At 44.9% G+C, this 14,787-nt stretch overlaps 1 protein-coding gene across 1 annotated transcript in view; it reads right to left on the bottom strand.

Annotated features, from left to right (window-relative positions):
- STOX2 (storkhead box 2) overlaps positions 1 to 14,787 on the bottom strand; it is a 148,655-nt gene that overhangs the window by 97,073 nt on the left and 36,795 nt on the right. The window lies entirely within an intron of this gene.

Raw genomic sequence — 14,787 nt, 5'->3', positions numbered from 1 at the left:
TAGTTTATTAGCATTCTACTCAAAATCAAATTCAACAAAGTTGATTAAGATTAAAACCTGTTCAAGGAAGTTAGGTCATTTAAAAAATGTTATTTGCATGCATACATGTTGCATGAAACAGGCATGCCACATGCATGCACAGACATGAAAATTAAGGTATTTTATTTTACATGAGACATGAAACATTCAAGGTCTCTGCACTGTTCTCGATCAAAAAAACTGGCACGAAGATGTTATGGTAGAAAAGTTCTTTCTAAAAAAGAAGTTTTCCCAAACTGATAATCTCTGCTCTAGCCTGGAATGAAAGGAGATATTCTGGAGAAGAGGAAAGAATTCAAATGTACGTCCTTTTTTCAGTCTTACACAGACAGACTATAAGGCAGACAGCTAATATCATCACTATGCTTGGTTCTGCCCCATGAATCTATGTAACTGGCCAAGTTTCAGGCTTTTCCTTTACATAAAGTGGCAAGGAAAGGGAAGTACAGCCAGCTGGCTTGCTGCAGCTGGCTTCCCTCCCCCAGAGAAAAGCGAGGGAGCCGTCCTTCCCATTTCTTTCATTTCTGCCCGTAAGCTAAGCTGGCAATGTGCCAGATAGCCCAGTCCTAAGTTTTCCATATGTTTTTCGCTAGAAATCCATGGGCTCCAGTACGGTCTTTCTGAAGTAAGAGCAGCGAGGTAGGAACTATGGCGGAGGAGGGGGAAAGCCCCTGCGATTCTGTCCTCCTTGTACGAGCCCCCCCGGCAATCCAAAGCGAGACAAGCTGCTTGGGGCTCTGCTCCATGCACACGAGCTGCCCCAGCCAGCTCATCCTGCAGCCCCGCTGAACACGCGGCATCTCTGCTGGGCTGCAGCAATAAGGCACAGTGATGCCAAATACCCATTTAAAGCAGAACAGAGAAGCATCACACATCAAGCAACCCTCAAGCATTTGGCAGGTCTGCTTTAGATCTGTGTTGGCTGGTTGAATTCAGCCTGTTCCTGTTTAGAACGAGCTAACCTGCATTTCCACACTAAGTGGGACTTCAGCTGGGAGCAGTCAGCACGATGAAACCAACCCAGAAGCATATATACTGACACTGCTGCTTTTTTCTCAATAGCCAATTCATAATGAAGCTACCAGCCATCAGCTGAATATTATCTCTGCGCTATTAGCCTCAGGGCTTTCATATGAGATGTAAAAATAAGTCAAATAACCTTGCATTTGTCATGAGCAAAGAATACGTATGCAGTTGCAGCACCTCACCTAACTCAGTCTGAGCCTTTCATCTAGACAAGACCTTGATCCAAGGGCAACCCAAATCAGCCCGAGTACAGCACTGCGTGGGCTTCTGCTTGCTACCTGAGAAAGTAATGCAATGCACCACCTGTATGTGCAAATGCCTGCCTCTTTCCTGCAGTCAACGAAAAATTTAGGTTGTATTTTCATGATTAAATAGTCCAAAGGACATAGCTCTTTTAAAGCTCTATGTTAATTATTTGTATTATCTACAGCAGAAATACCTCTCTTTCACACAGAACAGTACAGGATCGCAAAGATGTGGGCCCGTTGCCTCCCAAGCCCATGGAAACTCCAAAAGCTAGAACCATCCTCTTCAGCAGGGCACAATGAGTACTTCACAGCCATTAGTTTTGCACATAGCTAATCTCATGTTGCCTCTACCGCTGCTGCCACCAACAGTACTTTGTGCCAAGTATGCAGACTTTAAAAGTTATTCTTTCTTCTTTTTTTCCATCTTAAGCCAAAGCACTTATTTTCTGTACAATATACTCAGTAATATCTATGCAGGATACTTGTTGGCACCAGCAACTACTACATGACACTCATCAAAAACTTAAACTATATCAAAAAAATCTTCATAGTAGACAGGTTTACACTGGACCCTGCCTGTTGAACCTGATCCTGAACTTCAGCACACACGTTCTCCTCTTGAGCAACATCAGATGATAGAGAAAGGCTGTGGTTACTCTGGGAGGAAGCAGGAACAAGAGAGCACTGCATCCCCAGCTCTAAACACAGGGCCTGGAGGGTGTTCCTGGGTGACTCCCAGCTGGAAGATTACTCTTTTATCACCTGGTGCCCTTCAGCAAGGTACTCAGGGTATATGCTGGGTGCTGAGCAGCTCTCCTTCATCTCGCAATTTCATAGGCAATCCCAGAGCCATTCTGGTTGTTGCTGCTTTGAAGGCTGTGTGGTCAGACAGAGTACATATTTTATGGCACACCTAAAGCTTTCTCAAGGGATGTAAGAAAATTTTCACTTTCTAGCTCTCTCTCTCAGTAAGAGCAGAACTTCCCGAGTCAAAGAAAAGATGCTCCCCTAAGCCAAAGGCAAGTTACACGCTGCTGCAAACAAAACCAGTTTCAGGGTTCCTCTCCCCCACGCCCTGCTTCCCCTAAAAAACAAAAAAACCCACACACACAAAAAAAAACCCCAAACCACCAACCATTCATAACACAGTGCATTTGGTGGCCTAAATATGGGTGTTACCAGATTCCCCACTGACACAAAGAGGTCAGAATTTGAGAAGGTGAGAAAATGACTTAAGCTTCCAAATGAAAAATCGTCCTGGAACAATTAACCTGAGAACAGCACGAGGACGATGTCCCAGAAAGCTCATTTCAAAGACAAGTTTATACTGGGAAAAGTTTAGCGGTTCAAGACTGCCAAGAGTAAGTTCTCACATTTACACCTGACACAATGAATTAATTTGGACAGGCAATACCCTCAGAACCCATCTGAAAAAAACCCTGCTTTTCGCTACATTTTTTACCCTCCTTATGCAGGTGCTAGGAGTAACACACCGCCACATCTAGTATTATTGGCATCTGCCTCCAGTATCGAGAAAGCAAAACTTTGTTAAGTGGTTACAAAACCATGGAGTTCCTTTGAGAAACGTCTTTGTCTTCTAGGATGCTGCCTGCTTCTCACACTGATGCCTAATTACCAAGCACCACTTCTGATGGTCCTTACAGGTTTTTTGGTACGCTTAAAAATGCTTTCTTCAACTATAATCAGTGTTTTTAACACTTTTTTTTCTTCTTAAATGTGAGAAGTAAAACACCATACTGTGTTCTGTCCTTCAATAAAATTGCCTACACAGCTACTTTTGACCTATGAATGCTTGTTCTCCCTCCCAATTTTCTCTACGAACCCCCACACAAGACAAACTTAGATCACTTGACTTTTTTTTTTTTAAATTAGCTGTCTGCTGGACCTGTATTAGTGCAGATAAACACGAACACATGAAAAAGTTATGAACAGAAAAAAGAGAGGCATATAATGGGCTTTCACTAACCTTTTGCCAGAGTGGGGAAGCTGAAATGGCCTGTGAAGGTCGAGCCAAAGGGGACCCAACGAGGCAGCAAATTTGCTCCTGTCAGCTGGTGAGCAAGTAAGCAGGCAGGGAGAGCCGGTGGCTGGGAGGGGAGGAGGAGCATACCGGGGCAGATGAGTCGTTAGCTACTAAATTAGAGAATAAGCAGCTCGGAATTGCAAATAACTGTACACCGTCTGGGAAGTGGAGAACAGGAGATATTTTCTGCCAAACTTCCCTGAATTGTCAAACATCTCTATTTTTCACTCTGCAAGGGTCTCTGTCCCCCCTCCTCTGCCAGCCTTCCCTGTGTGCCAGCAGAAGGCTTCTCCACAGCACCTGCAGGCCGCAGCTTTTCACTGGGAATACCACAGGGAGCTGGCGTGTGTGCGCACAGCTGGAAAGCAGTGCTTGAGAGCCAAAATTTCTGCAAACCTTCTGGGCGCTACTCGTTCCCGCAAACCTTCCTCTGCAGGGAGTGCTCTCTGCACCAGCTTCAAGTCTTTTTATGGTCAAGGTAGTTCCAATGTTGCCAAAATGCTGAGGATTGCCAAATCTGGTTTGATGGCCTAAGAAGGTCTCCAAAAGCCTGAAGCAAGGCAGACGTGATTAGTCTCCATAACAAAATTTCCAAATAATCCTGTGGTGAGGAAAAGCTAGAGAACAAAAAACAAACCACAGCCTCTGACCTACACCTTTGCTACCCATTTTTCTGTTAGAACATATGTCTGATGACTGTAACACCCTAAAAGTTATAATTATGAAGCTGAATGCATTTTCATCATGGATGGATGGTTGTGGGTAAAGTAACTTTTAAAAGCAGAATGACTAGAGACCTTTCACAGCCAGAATCTCAGCCATCATTTGAAAAGACAAAAGGATTCAGATCCAAACCCAACAGATTAAAACCTGATCAAGATCACACTGAAGCCAAAATAGCAGAGACCTTAATTTTCCAGTCATCTGGAAAATCATCTCTTTCTCATACAGCAGAAAAGATTGTGGGAATTGCCACTGGGCATAACAAACTCCTCCTAGTTCTCAAAACACTTCTGGTTTAATATAACTGAAATCGTGTGAGAATAATCAGCCATTATTTATAGCATTTTTGACAAAAATCTTGCAGGATGTGCTCGTAAGATTTCAATGTCACTGCAGCAACATTAATCATGGTCTAAACCCCGGCCCACATGAAAATAATACCTCTTCCTACCATCTCTGAGTAAAATGAATAGCCTTTACAGTACTCCATCCTATTTTGACTGCTCTTTTTGTTCACGTTTCCACTCATAGAACTAATACTTAAACTTCTTTTTCAGCAGACTGTTTCTGCCTTTTTTTCTGTAATCATCATTTACCTCAAAATGTATTACAAGGGAACAATTCATAGCATCACCACACCTCACTGCCTTCTCCATAAGCATCCTCTGCCCTGCACTGTACATGAATCCTTGCTTAGTGGTTAATATTAAGCCTTCATGTTAGTGACTAGCCTACAGCTCCAATAGCCTTCAGTGCCTTGGCCAGGTTTAGCAAATAATTACACCTTTAGTGTTTCTGCTTTAGCTGATCCTAAGACTCAAGTTCTTCTCTCCTAGCAGAAATGCAAATGCAAATTAAAGTAAAATGCATACTTTCCATTACAATTTCTAGTTGTGCAATCTTCTACGGAGTGGTTCCACATACTTCTGTTTCCTGGGCTCTTTGTAGCTGACATTTCTCTTTAGACACCTATAGTTCTATAGTACAGGAATACCAAATTTATTTCTACACCCCTCTCAGACTACTTTTTGATGGCAGAAATGTTACATGCTGTCTGACACACCTTCAGTTTGTAACACACCTATTCTGTGGATGTTAAGGGGGACTTTGCTTTCCAGTCTAGCCAAACCAACACATTAAACGAAGCGAACGAAAAAAAAGAAAAGAAAAAAAAGAGGAATAGTTCTATATCATAATTGCATACTTATAAATAGCATGTTTTCCACGTGTGTCAGCTATCAGCTATCAAATAGCTTAATGACAACTGATAACTGGCTGATTTCTGCAATCTGCCATAAGCTGCTATTTTCAAGAGAACATGAGCTATTCCTAATACCACAGTACAACTCCACTTAGTTGTGTAGGAAGCTTCATTTTTCAACCAGATGGCAGGTATATACTATTTTAACCAAAATCCTGTTTTAAGAACAGCGGTCGATATAATGACAGTGCTTGACAAGCCAAGAGGCATACAAAAGCAGATAACTACATAATACCATTTAGTACTGCCCTTTAAAAAAAAAACATACTTATGAACGGCAACAGATGGGCCAGGCAATCAGGCTGCATGGCCTCATTTACTGGGGGGGGGGGGGGAGAAGTGTTTTGTTTGGTTTTTTTTAATTAAACTTCAACCTTTATTTCCAAAATATACTTTGTAATACGTGGATGTGATTTTTCTCATGCATGTATCAAGCCAAAAAGCCTCTGCTCCCTGAGTCAAGCAGGGACAGAGCTGTTCGACGGCATTACAGTGTGATTAATCCACACAACTGCATTAACACCCAACAGAGGGAAAGAGCCACCTCTAGAATACAGGGTTTGATAGGACACAAATAACGTGTTGTTAAAGATCTCTGTCATTACAGTAATGTCTACCAATTAGCAAATAAATTATTTACACCGGCATTTCTATTGTAGCAGAAGACACGATCCTGTTCTGTTCCGCTGCCATCTCCTAAATAGCAACAGCAAACGGTAGCTGTGAAATCCATTTTACATCTCGCAGAAGCAAAATAACTGGGCATTTTTCAGAATTGCCTTAGTCTCAACACATTTTCTCTTCTTTCCCCACCCCGGTAACAAACATCAGCCCCTTTTCAGATCTGACCCACTGCAGCCTCCTATTGCTGCCTCTACCACAGGACATGGTTTGCCCCTCCGTACTTACATTACATCTGGGGTCCTCTCTTCAAACACAAATGGAGAATCAAAAGGAGAAGTAGACTCTGGGTGACTGAGCTGCACAAGTGAAACACACCAGGTGACCACCGCGGCTTCTCCTCTCTTCCATGTCAGAGACCTCCCTCGTCTTCAAAGCTAATTTGAGGGAAGAAGATCCGATGTCCTACCAGTCAAATACACTGAGACTTTGGATCCTCTAAAGCCCTACCAAACCATTTAGGAGTAGCTGTCTATGTATTTACTTTTGCCTTTTTTTGCATGTATGCCTACCCGAGAAGGAAGCAAACTCTCTTTATATTTCACACCCATTCACACTGCATTTTTTTCAGGGTGTTGCTGAAAGAAAAAAAAAGTATCGACCAAGCTAGTTCAGCTCCAAATGGCCAACACACAATCATCTATTTTCTTCTGGTTATACTGACTAGGTTATTTTCCCACACGCTCCTGATGTGGTAAATGACTTGTCTGAGCAAGCAAGATAATGCTTTAGGCAGCAGATTAGAAAATGCAAATGCACAGGGAGTCCAATAGGCAGATCCTGGGCTGCGTCCTCCCCGGTGAGGCTTGGCTTTCCATCCCCAACAGAGGCTTCGGGAGGTGCCCACCTCTCTGAAAGCTTATGCTGGGGATTTCGGGCACTTCAGTGAGGTGTTACAGAATCACAGAATAGTAGGGGTTGGAAAGTGCCTCTGGAGGTCATCTCATCCAACACCCCTGCTTGATCAGGCACACCTAGAGCAGGGGGCACAGGAATGTGTCCAGGTGGGTCTTGAATGTCTCCAGGGAAGGAGACTCCACAACCTCCCTGGGCAGCCTGTTCCACCGCTCGGTCACCCTCACAGGAAAGAAGTTTTTCTCATGTTTATGTAGAACTTTGTGTGTTCCAACTTGTGACCGTTACCCCTTGTCCTGTCGTTGGGCACCACTGAAAAGCATCTAGTCCCATTGTCCTGACACCCACCCTTTATTTATAAGTATCGATGAGACCTCCCCTCAGTCTTCTCCAGGCTGAACAAACCCAGGTCTTTCAGCCTTTTCTCATAAGGGAGATGCTCCAGTCCCCTGATCATCTTGGTAGCTCTCCACTGGACTTACAACATCCCCATGCCCCAACCCTGTGTCCAAAGGCAAACGGTAAGAATAACTTCTGCCAAGGTCTCAGCCCTGCTATTAATTGTGGTGACAGCTATCACGTCACCAAGCCAGGGCAGACTATTTCAGCTAGGTCAGAGGTATAGCTTACCAGGAAGAAAGGAGGAGAACCTGGGAGCACCAGAGTCCCTACTCCATCACTTTGATGGCAAAAAAATTCAGTGAAAACCAGAGACAGAAGGGATTGGACTGGTTCTCACCCTCCTGATTGGCAGGACGGCCTTGCTTGCCCCACACCTAGCCTCAGAAGAGGACAAAGCAGGTCCTCATCCCCCCCACCTCTTCATGGCAGGGAACACCACGTAGAAAGAAGTGTCCCAGACTTGTGGAGTCATCGCTTACACTATCTCCTGAACAAAGAGAGTCACAGGAACACCTACAGAGTGAGGGAGCCATGGCGCAAGTTTACCTCTGACTGCTCTAAGTGCCAGGTGGTAATGAACTGCAAATTATCAAGACTGTCTTGGCAGGGCTGTGCTGTCCATGCCCATGCCCCTGGAGGTTTTCAAAGACCTGACTGGATCAAGCCCTGAGCAATATGGTCTGATCTCACAGCTAGTTCTGGCCTGAGCAGGAAGCTGGACCAGAGGTCCCTTCCCACCTGACTTCTCCTGGGATCCTCTTCTGTTTGACCTTCTCATCCATTTCTGGCCACCTCCTCCTCCCAGGTCATCTAGTGTTTCACCACTTCAAACCAACACACAGCTGACCACTTACTATCCAGGCCAGCAAGTCCTCACAAGCCCAGCAGCCGCTCAAGGATTTCAGGGCCAATTCACTACAAGGGCACAGCAAGGTACCCTCATCCAGCCAGGAAGGTGTCCGGACCAAGGCTCTCCTTATGGCACCCACTGGAGAGCTCCTAACACATACAGGGTTGGGACTCAGGAAGCACAGAGATAAACAATGTCTCAGCTGTAAAGAAGGATCTTCTAGATTCCTCTGTAAGCTTTTACCACTCAGTTTACTTTTTTGCATTGAAAGAAAATCTGTTTGAATCTAGCAAGAATAGAGACATCACTTTTTAAGTATTCAGAATAACTGAAAATTTGTGTCACATTAAAATCTTAACTGAAATCGGGAGTGAACTTTTGCAAGTGGCAATAATGAAACAATGCTGAGAAGGAGCACCCTGTCACCTCTTTTCATAGGCTCTTCACTTGAAATTGCAATTACGGTGATCTGGGTATGAAGACAATTCTGACATTAAAAAAAAAAAGTTGTTGTAATAAAAGAAAACTCTGTTTTCAGTTTGGGGGAGATCCTGAATCACAGGTATGCCTGAACCACAGAGTACACCCCAGCGGCTACCAGGATGGGTCTATCAGCTGCACCTGACAGTCCTCTGCAGGCTAAAGGCTCATGCAGTACTCGACAGCACAGCTGAGATGTCCAGGGCCACAGCCCACCGCACAGCAGCGCAGAGTGGCTTGATGTCTTCTTCTGGGCAGAAGCATGGTTAGGGGTGATGGCAAGGTAGGAACAAAAACTAGTCCTGCTGCAAAAACATCCTAGGAGTTGCAGAATCTCACAACACCAAGTCAGTCTGGCTTCCTTCCACCTGACTCATGCCCACGTACCAACGCAGCTGGCGCATGGCTGTGCAAGGAGGGAAGACACATTTCTCCCCTAATGAAAAGCTTGATTCATACTAAAAGGCATACCAGTCTGGATCTCAGGAGAGGTATGTGTCCGTTCTCGCTGACACCAAGGTTAATTAGCTTCTTCCCAGCGCCCAGCCCAATAGCCTTGGCAGTTTGGGCACATCACGCCTGAGCAGCAGTGGTCCCAGAAGGGGCAGAGGGATTTATAAACAGAGTGATGTACCTCGGATGTCCAAATTCCCCAGATTCCATTTAAAGTTTCACAGCAGGAGAGGAAAGGGAAAAAGAGAAGAAAAAATAAGTTTAAAAAAATAAAATAGTTGTGTCCACAGAAACCTGAAACACAGACAGTAGCATGTTATCATTGCTGCAGGTCATTTAAAGAGAACTTTGCCACACTGCAGTCACATTTCCAGTTCCTTCACAGACTTACCTGGAGGGACCGAATAATTTGCATCTATCTTTTCCCAACATTCCACATATTATTTGCATTTATCGTGAAAGGGTGGAGAACAATAGTGCTTAGTGCAAGAAATAAATACATTTAAAAAACAAATCAGTCAGTACTGCCAGTCAGACAGATGCAAAAGTTGACAAAATACAGCCTTTCATTATTTTTTCATTCCAACCAATGCACAAAATACATGAAATATAAAAGAGCGCCTCACACAGATTTTTTCCAGCTGAATGGAGATTTGACAGTCAAGAACATTGCGTTTTTCACATAATAAAATGTGATTTTCCATCAATTGTACCAGTAATGAAAATATAGCATGCAGCACAATCCCTTGAAAGCCAAGAAGTCAAAGCCAAGGGTGAGGCTCAAAGTTGCAAAACCGTGAGCTTCAAGGGAAGAGGAATGGGGGATAGAGGAGACCGGGTCCTCTGTCACTCATTTATTTTTCTACCAATGTCCCCCCATAAAGGGCTCCCCCTCCCATTCCTCATGTTCAATGGAAGGGGCAGGCAGAGCAAAACCATCCATCTGGTTCCCATCACAGGAAAGACTGCCTAGGCTAGCTCCTGCCAAAGCCTGTCATTAGCAATCAGTATGAGAGAGAGCTTGAGAAAACACAGCACAGCTAAGACAACAAACCTAATACTTTTAATACACTAATCATAACAACAGTACTCAATTTTGTTCTTTAAAATAATATCACAGGAGTCAGATGGGCCATCCCGGTAGCCTCGTTTTATCAGAGAAATTAATGGAACAGGCAATGCAAATGTTATTTTCTTCTGCCACGGTATTTCCATCAGCACCTATTAGAAGCATCTACAGGAGTGAAATATGGCAAGGAAGGATAACTTGATTAAGTGGGTGCAAAACCTTGCTATCCATTAATATACTTTGTCTCATTTTAGCTACAGCATAATAGACATGGCATTTAAGTCCTCATGCAGCTGCTATAATCCAAGAACTAGTATTTCGTGAAAGCTTAGAGAGATGGCCATCAAACTGCCCATGTTTTCTTGTCACGGAAGTTCAGCACAACCCTTCCCACCTCCCCTAGCCTTGCCAGCCAGGTAGAGTTGTGGCAGTATTTCCACAATTTCCACAAATAAACTGCCCTTCTTGCATATCATCCTTTAAGATCTATTATATCACTCTTTCATTTCAGGTGACCAGGAAAAAAACCAACAAAAACCAAAACCACCTCCCAGTGGTCTATGGCACTGCCTCCCAGGGCTGCTGACACGGGGAGTGAAGACCTACAGGGCTATTAGGACCTTGTACTGCTGGGCGCTGCAGGCAGATGAAGGCAGTGCTGCCAGCTGGACTTTTCAGTCACAACTTTTTTCCCCCCTCGGGAATATAATCACACACACCCCTAATTACTGAATAAGAATGTCTGTTAATTACCCATCCAAAGTAATTAAATCTGACGGGGGTCAAAAGTGATCTGCCAGTAGGGGACAGAGAGAGGTGGCAAGCTCGAATGCTTTGCTATCTCTGAAGCTGCCTCAAGTCTCAAAGCAGACACCACAGGAGCTTGTTCTCCTCCCCGCAGGCAACACAGACTCCTTGTTTTGGGCATTTGTCCAGCTCCCAGTGAGCTGCATTTTCCCCCATCACTTTGACAAGAGCTGCCCCGGCTCCACTCACTCAATCCCGCTGTCCTGGAAGAGCACATTGCAGCAGGTGAGCACCTGGGGATCTCCAGGAGAGCAACCTCAGATTAGCTGTGTCACAATGTCTGCCTTGAGCTCCTTGCACCAGAGTAACAGCAACATCATGACTGACACTTGCACAGCAGCAATCAAAGCTGATTAGTTTCTTTTCAAAGACCTGCCCTCCCTCCAGTCCCCTGTACAGGGGGCAGGGGACAGAGATGGGAAATGGGGAAGAAACCTCCTTCGGGAAGAATTACCATGCCTTTGCCCAAGGATGACATGGCTTCAGCTACCTCAGGACTGTCCCCATGCATACCACTGTCACCTGGCTTGCTTTTCTCAAGCTTCCTCCTTTTGTTACACTGTTCCCACACAGATCTAATAATATCCTGAACAGATGAGTGAATACGAATAACAGATCTTTTTTCCTCCTTTCGGGAAACTATTTCCCCATTTGTTTCCCTCATTTCCCTGCTGCGGTATTTAGCTCCAAACGTTAATGATCCATTTAAGAAGGGGAAAGCATCTTCTCAGAATGGCTCACGCTGGGCTATTCCATGAGCTGCTCAGAAGTGAAATCTCATCATTTATACCCTCTTCAGTCAAAGAGGAACATTCCCAGGACCAAAGGAAGGCACAGCTAGACACAGACATAGCAAAGGAGGGAAGATTTTCTTTGTCTTTCTCTCTCTTGCACATTTTGCTGTGTTTATTACCCTAGTGCTTTAGAAAGTAAACATCACTGGGTGATCAGAGCTGAGTCCCAGCACAAGTCTGCTCTGACTTGCTGCCAATCAATGAGAAACTTCCCAAAATGTCTTTCCCACCACACACACTTTGCAGAACAAGGACATTTATGTCTAAGCCCACTACACTGAAGCTAACACAAGCCTCTGAGGAGTCAGACAGACATCAGTGCCACAGCCTGGGGTGGGACCACAGGAGAAGGCAAGGAGGCAGCACCACTGCAGGAACCTGGCCAATATCAGTCCTTTTCCCTGACCAGGCTGCGCCTCATCACACCTCCTGCCCTTCATTCCTGCTGTCTTGGCTTGACACTGCACGCTCACCTGCTGGTCGGTAGGAGGCTGTGTGCCGGTTTGACTCCTTCAGGTGGCTCGCTGGATGCCGGGGATCATTCCCCCTCCCAGGAACAAGGTGCACAGCTGCGGGACACAAGTAGGAACCAGTCACAGGGCACTGCATGTCCGAGAGAGCTGGAGAGCAGGACAAGATGGAGAATGAGGACAGACAGCTCTGTGAAAAGCTGAAGGAGCGGCTTTGAAGGAAGAGATACAGTAGAAACAGAAGTTGGCTCCTAAAAAAGGAAAAAGAACAAAAAAGACTGGAAGAGCAACCCAGCTGCTGAAGACCAAGCAGTTAGGATGGGAGAAGAAGCAACCAGGCTACAACTGATGGATGAGAGTCCAATTTTTCTCCTAGATCTCTCACCATCATAAGAAGATGGAAAAGGGTGTGTCAAAAACCTCAGAAACCAGACCTAGTAGAAATATAGCTTTCTTTCATCCCTTAAAAGTCATGGATCAAGAAGGCTTTGCTTCCCTTTCACCATTCTTCTCATCGCAACCATTCTTCCTGCTGGTTTCTCCACTCTGTAAACTTTTACTTTAAGACAGCAGAAGATACTGTGTATAGGAAGCCAGCCTGGTGTTTAGACACAGTCATTCAAACCTAAACAATATAAAGAAGAAGAAAAGCAGAGGGGAAGAGACAGGCAGATGGTGGTGAGCTGTGCAGACAGGCACTGCAGCCTGAGTGCTATTGCAACATGCTGAAGCGCATTTGCCAGAACTTCTAACTTCCTAGTTTTTATAAGCTTAAAAATGCAAATAGAAAGCCTCACTGTGAGCCTGAAAAATTGGGAGCTCAAGTTTCAGCTCAAAACTACATTCCCAGTGCTGTCGTACTTGTGATTATAAAAATTATGTATGTATATTGAAAAATACGATTTGGTGTGTCTCTAAACATTAAAAATATACAATTTTGGAGAGGTAAAAAAAGGGAAGAACATTATAAAGTGTACTTTTTATCAGTTGATCACATATGACTGTTTTTAAGTGATTATCTCGGTATAATTTTCAAAACAGTGTTCACCAAAAATTCAATAAAGCTTCTGAATGTGAAAGAGTACTTCAATACTGTTGACTTACCTTACATTCGAAAAACAGCTTTGGACAGTTTTAAAATGCATAATGCTTGCTATTATATATACTATATACACCACACGTAACAGGGTAATGCCCAACAACCACAAAAATATATCCAAGGGTAGTCACATTAGGGGAAAAAAAGTATTTCCCTTCTCTTTCATTTGAAATTATTGCACATCCTGCTGGGGCAGGCTGCAAGGAGAGGACAAGCGCCCAGCCACATCTTCCCTGAACACACAGAGCATCCAGGCACCACTCTGCGCCCTCCCCAGAGCTCAGCTGCCACCCCTGCATCTCAAACCATGTCAGGGCAGCTGAGTTGTGATGAACTAGCCTCATTAACACTGAACTTCTTTGTTTTGATGAGGTAAATGAATAGCTATGTTTGCGCTCTAAGTGGACTATAAATCACCAAGGAATTAGCCACTTAGCTTAGCACTGTCAAATATACTTTGTAATGGCCAAACACAATCTGCATGATAAATCTACGCAGCTGGTTTGCAGACCACCAGCAATTTCCGCCTTAAAATCCTCATGACTGAGAAGACAGGTATGAGAGATGGGGCAAAAAAAAGAAGAAAATAGGGAATAAAGGAATATGTACCAGTGACACAAAGGGACACAGATTTCCTGGAGAATGTGACAAGCAGAGGCAGAATCAAATAATCTAGAGCTAAAAAGGCAGAGGTAATACTTTCAACTTAGACTTTGTGCAATCTTGTGTTGTGTGTAAGCAGAAAGACTGGTGTTGACAGAGAGCAGTGCAAAACATGGGATCTGTTGAGGCTGAGCCACAGGTCAGATTTGGAGAGGGATCTGCTCCCATCCCCTGCTGGGGTGGGACACGCACCCATTACCTCTGCTTCAGCTCAGCTCAACCTGCGTGGGGTTTGTCTGGGGGACCGCTGTCAAAGATCCCACTAAAACAGAGAGCCATGACACACTGCCTCCCTCTCCCCTTCCGCCAAAACGATTTTCACCTTAAAAAAAAAAAAACAAACCACCAGATCTGACTGCAGCATGGGGAGGGATGCCAATGAACCCACAGCCATGCCGGCCCCCACCATCCCCATGCCTGGGGGGTCCTCTAGCGGCACCCACCACCACCCAGCCCCGCTGCCGCAGTGAGGGGCTCCCCACCAGCGCCCTGCAACCCACCCACCCCAATGGCAGCAGCTCCAGCTCCACTGCATTCCTGCTTTTTAAGCAGTATCACCCCCAGCCGTCACCTTCCCTGCATCAGCACGCCGCAACGAAACGCCAAGGACATAAGAGCCATTGCTGCTGGCTTTTTGAACAACGTACGTCATCCATATTCACCCATACAGAGAATGTATTCACAAGGTCCCCACGCGCTCCACAGACTTTGCTGTCCAGAACCAGCCCCTGGCGTTGGTGAAAATGCAACTGCAAAACCAGTCAGTGCTGGCGAGGATGCAGATCACCCCGTGGCTGCCTCCCAAGCTGCCGACACCGGCCCC

The sequence above is a fragment of the Phalacrocorax aristotelis genome, chromosome 4, assembly GCF_949628215.1.
Source record: "Phalacrocorax aristotelis chromosome 4, bGulAri2.1, whole genome shotgun sequence".
Lineage (NCBI taxonomy): Eukaryota > Metazoa > Chordata > Aves > Suliformes > Phalacrocoracidae > Phalacrocorax > Phalacrocorax aristotelis.
Note: the sequence above shows the minus strand (reverse complement) of the source record. Positions and strands in the feature narration are given on the sequence as shown.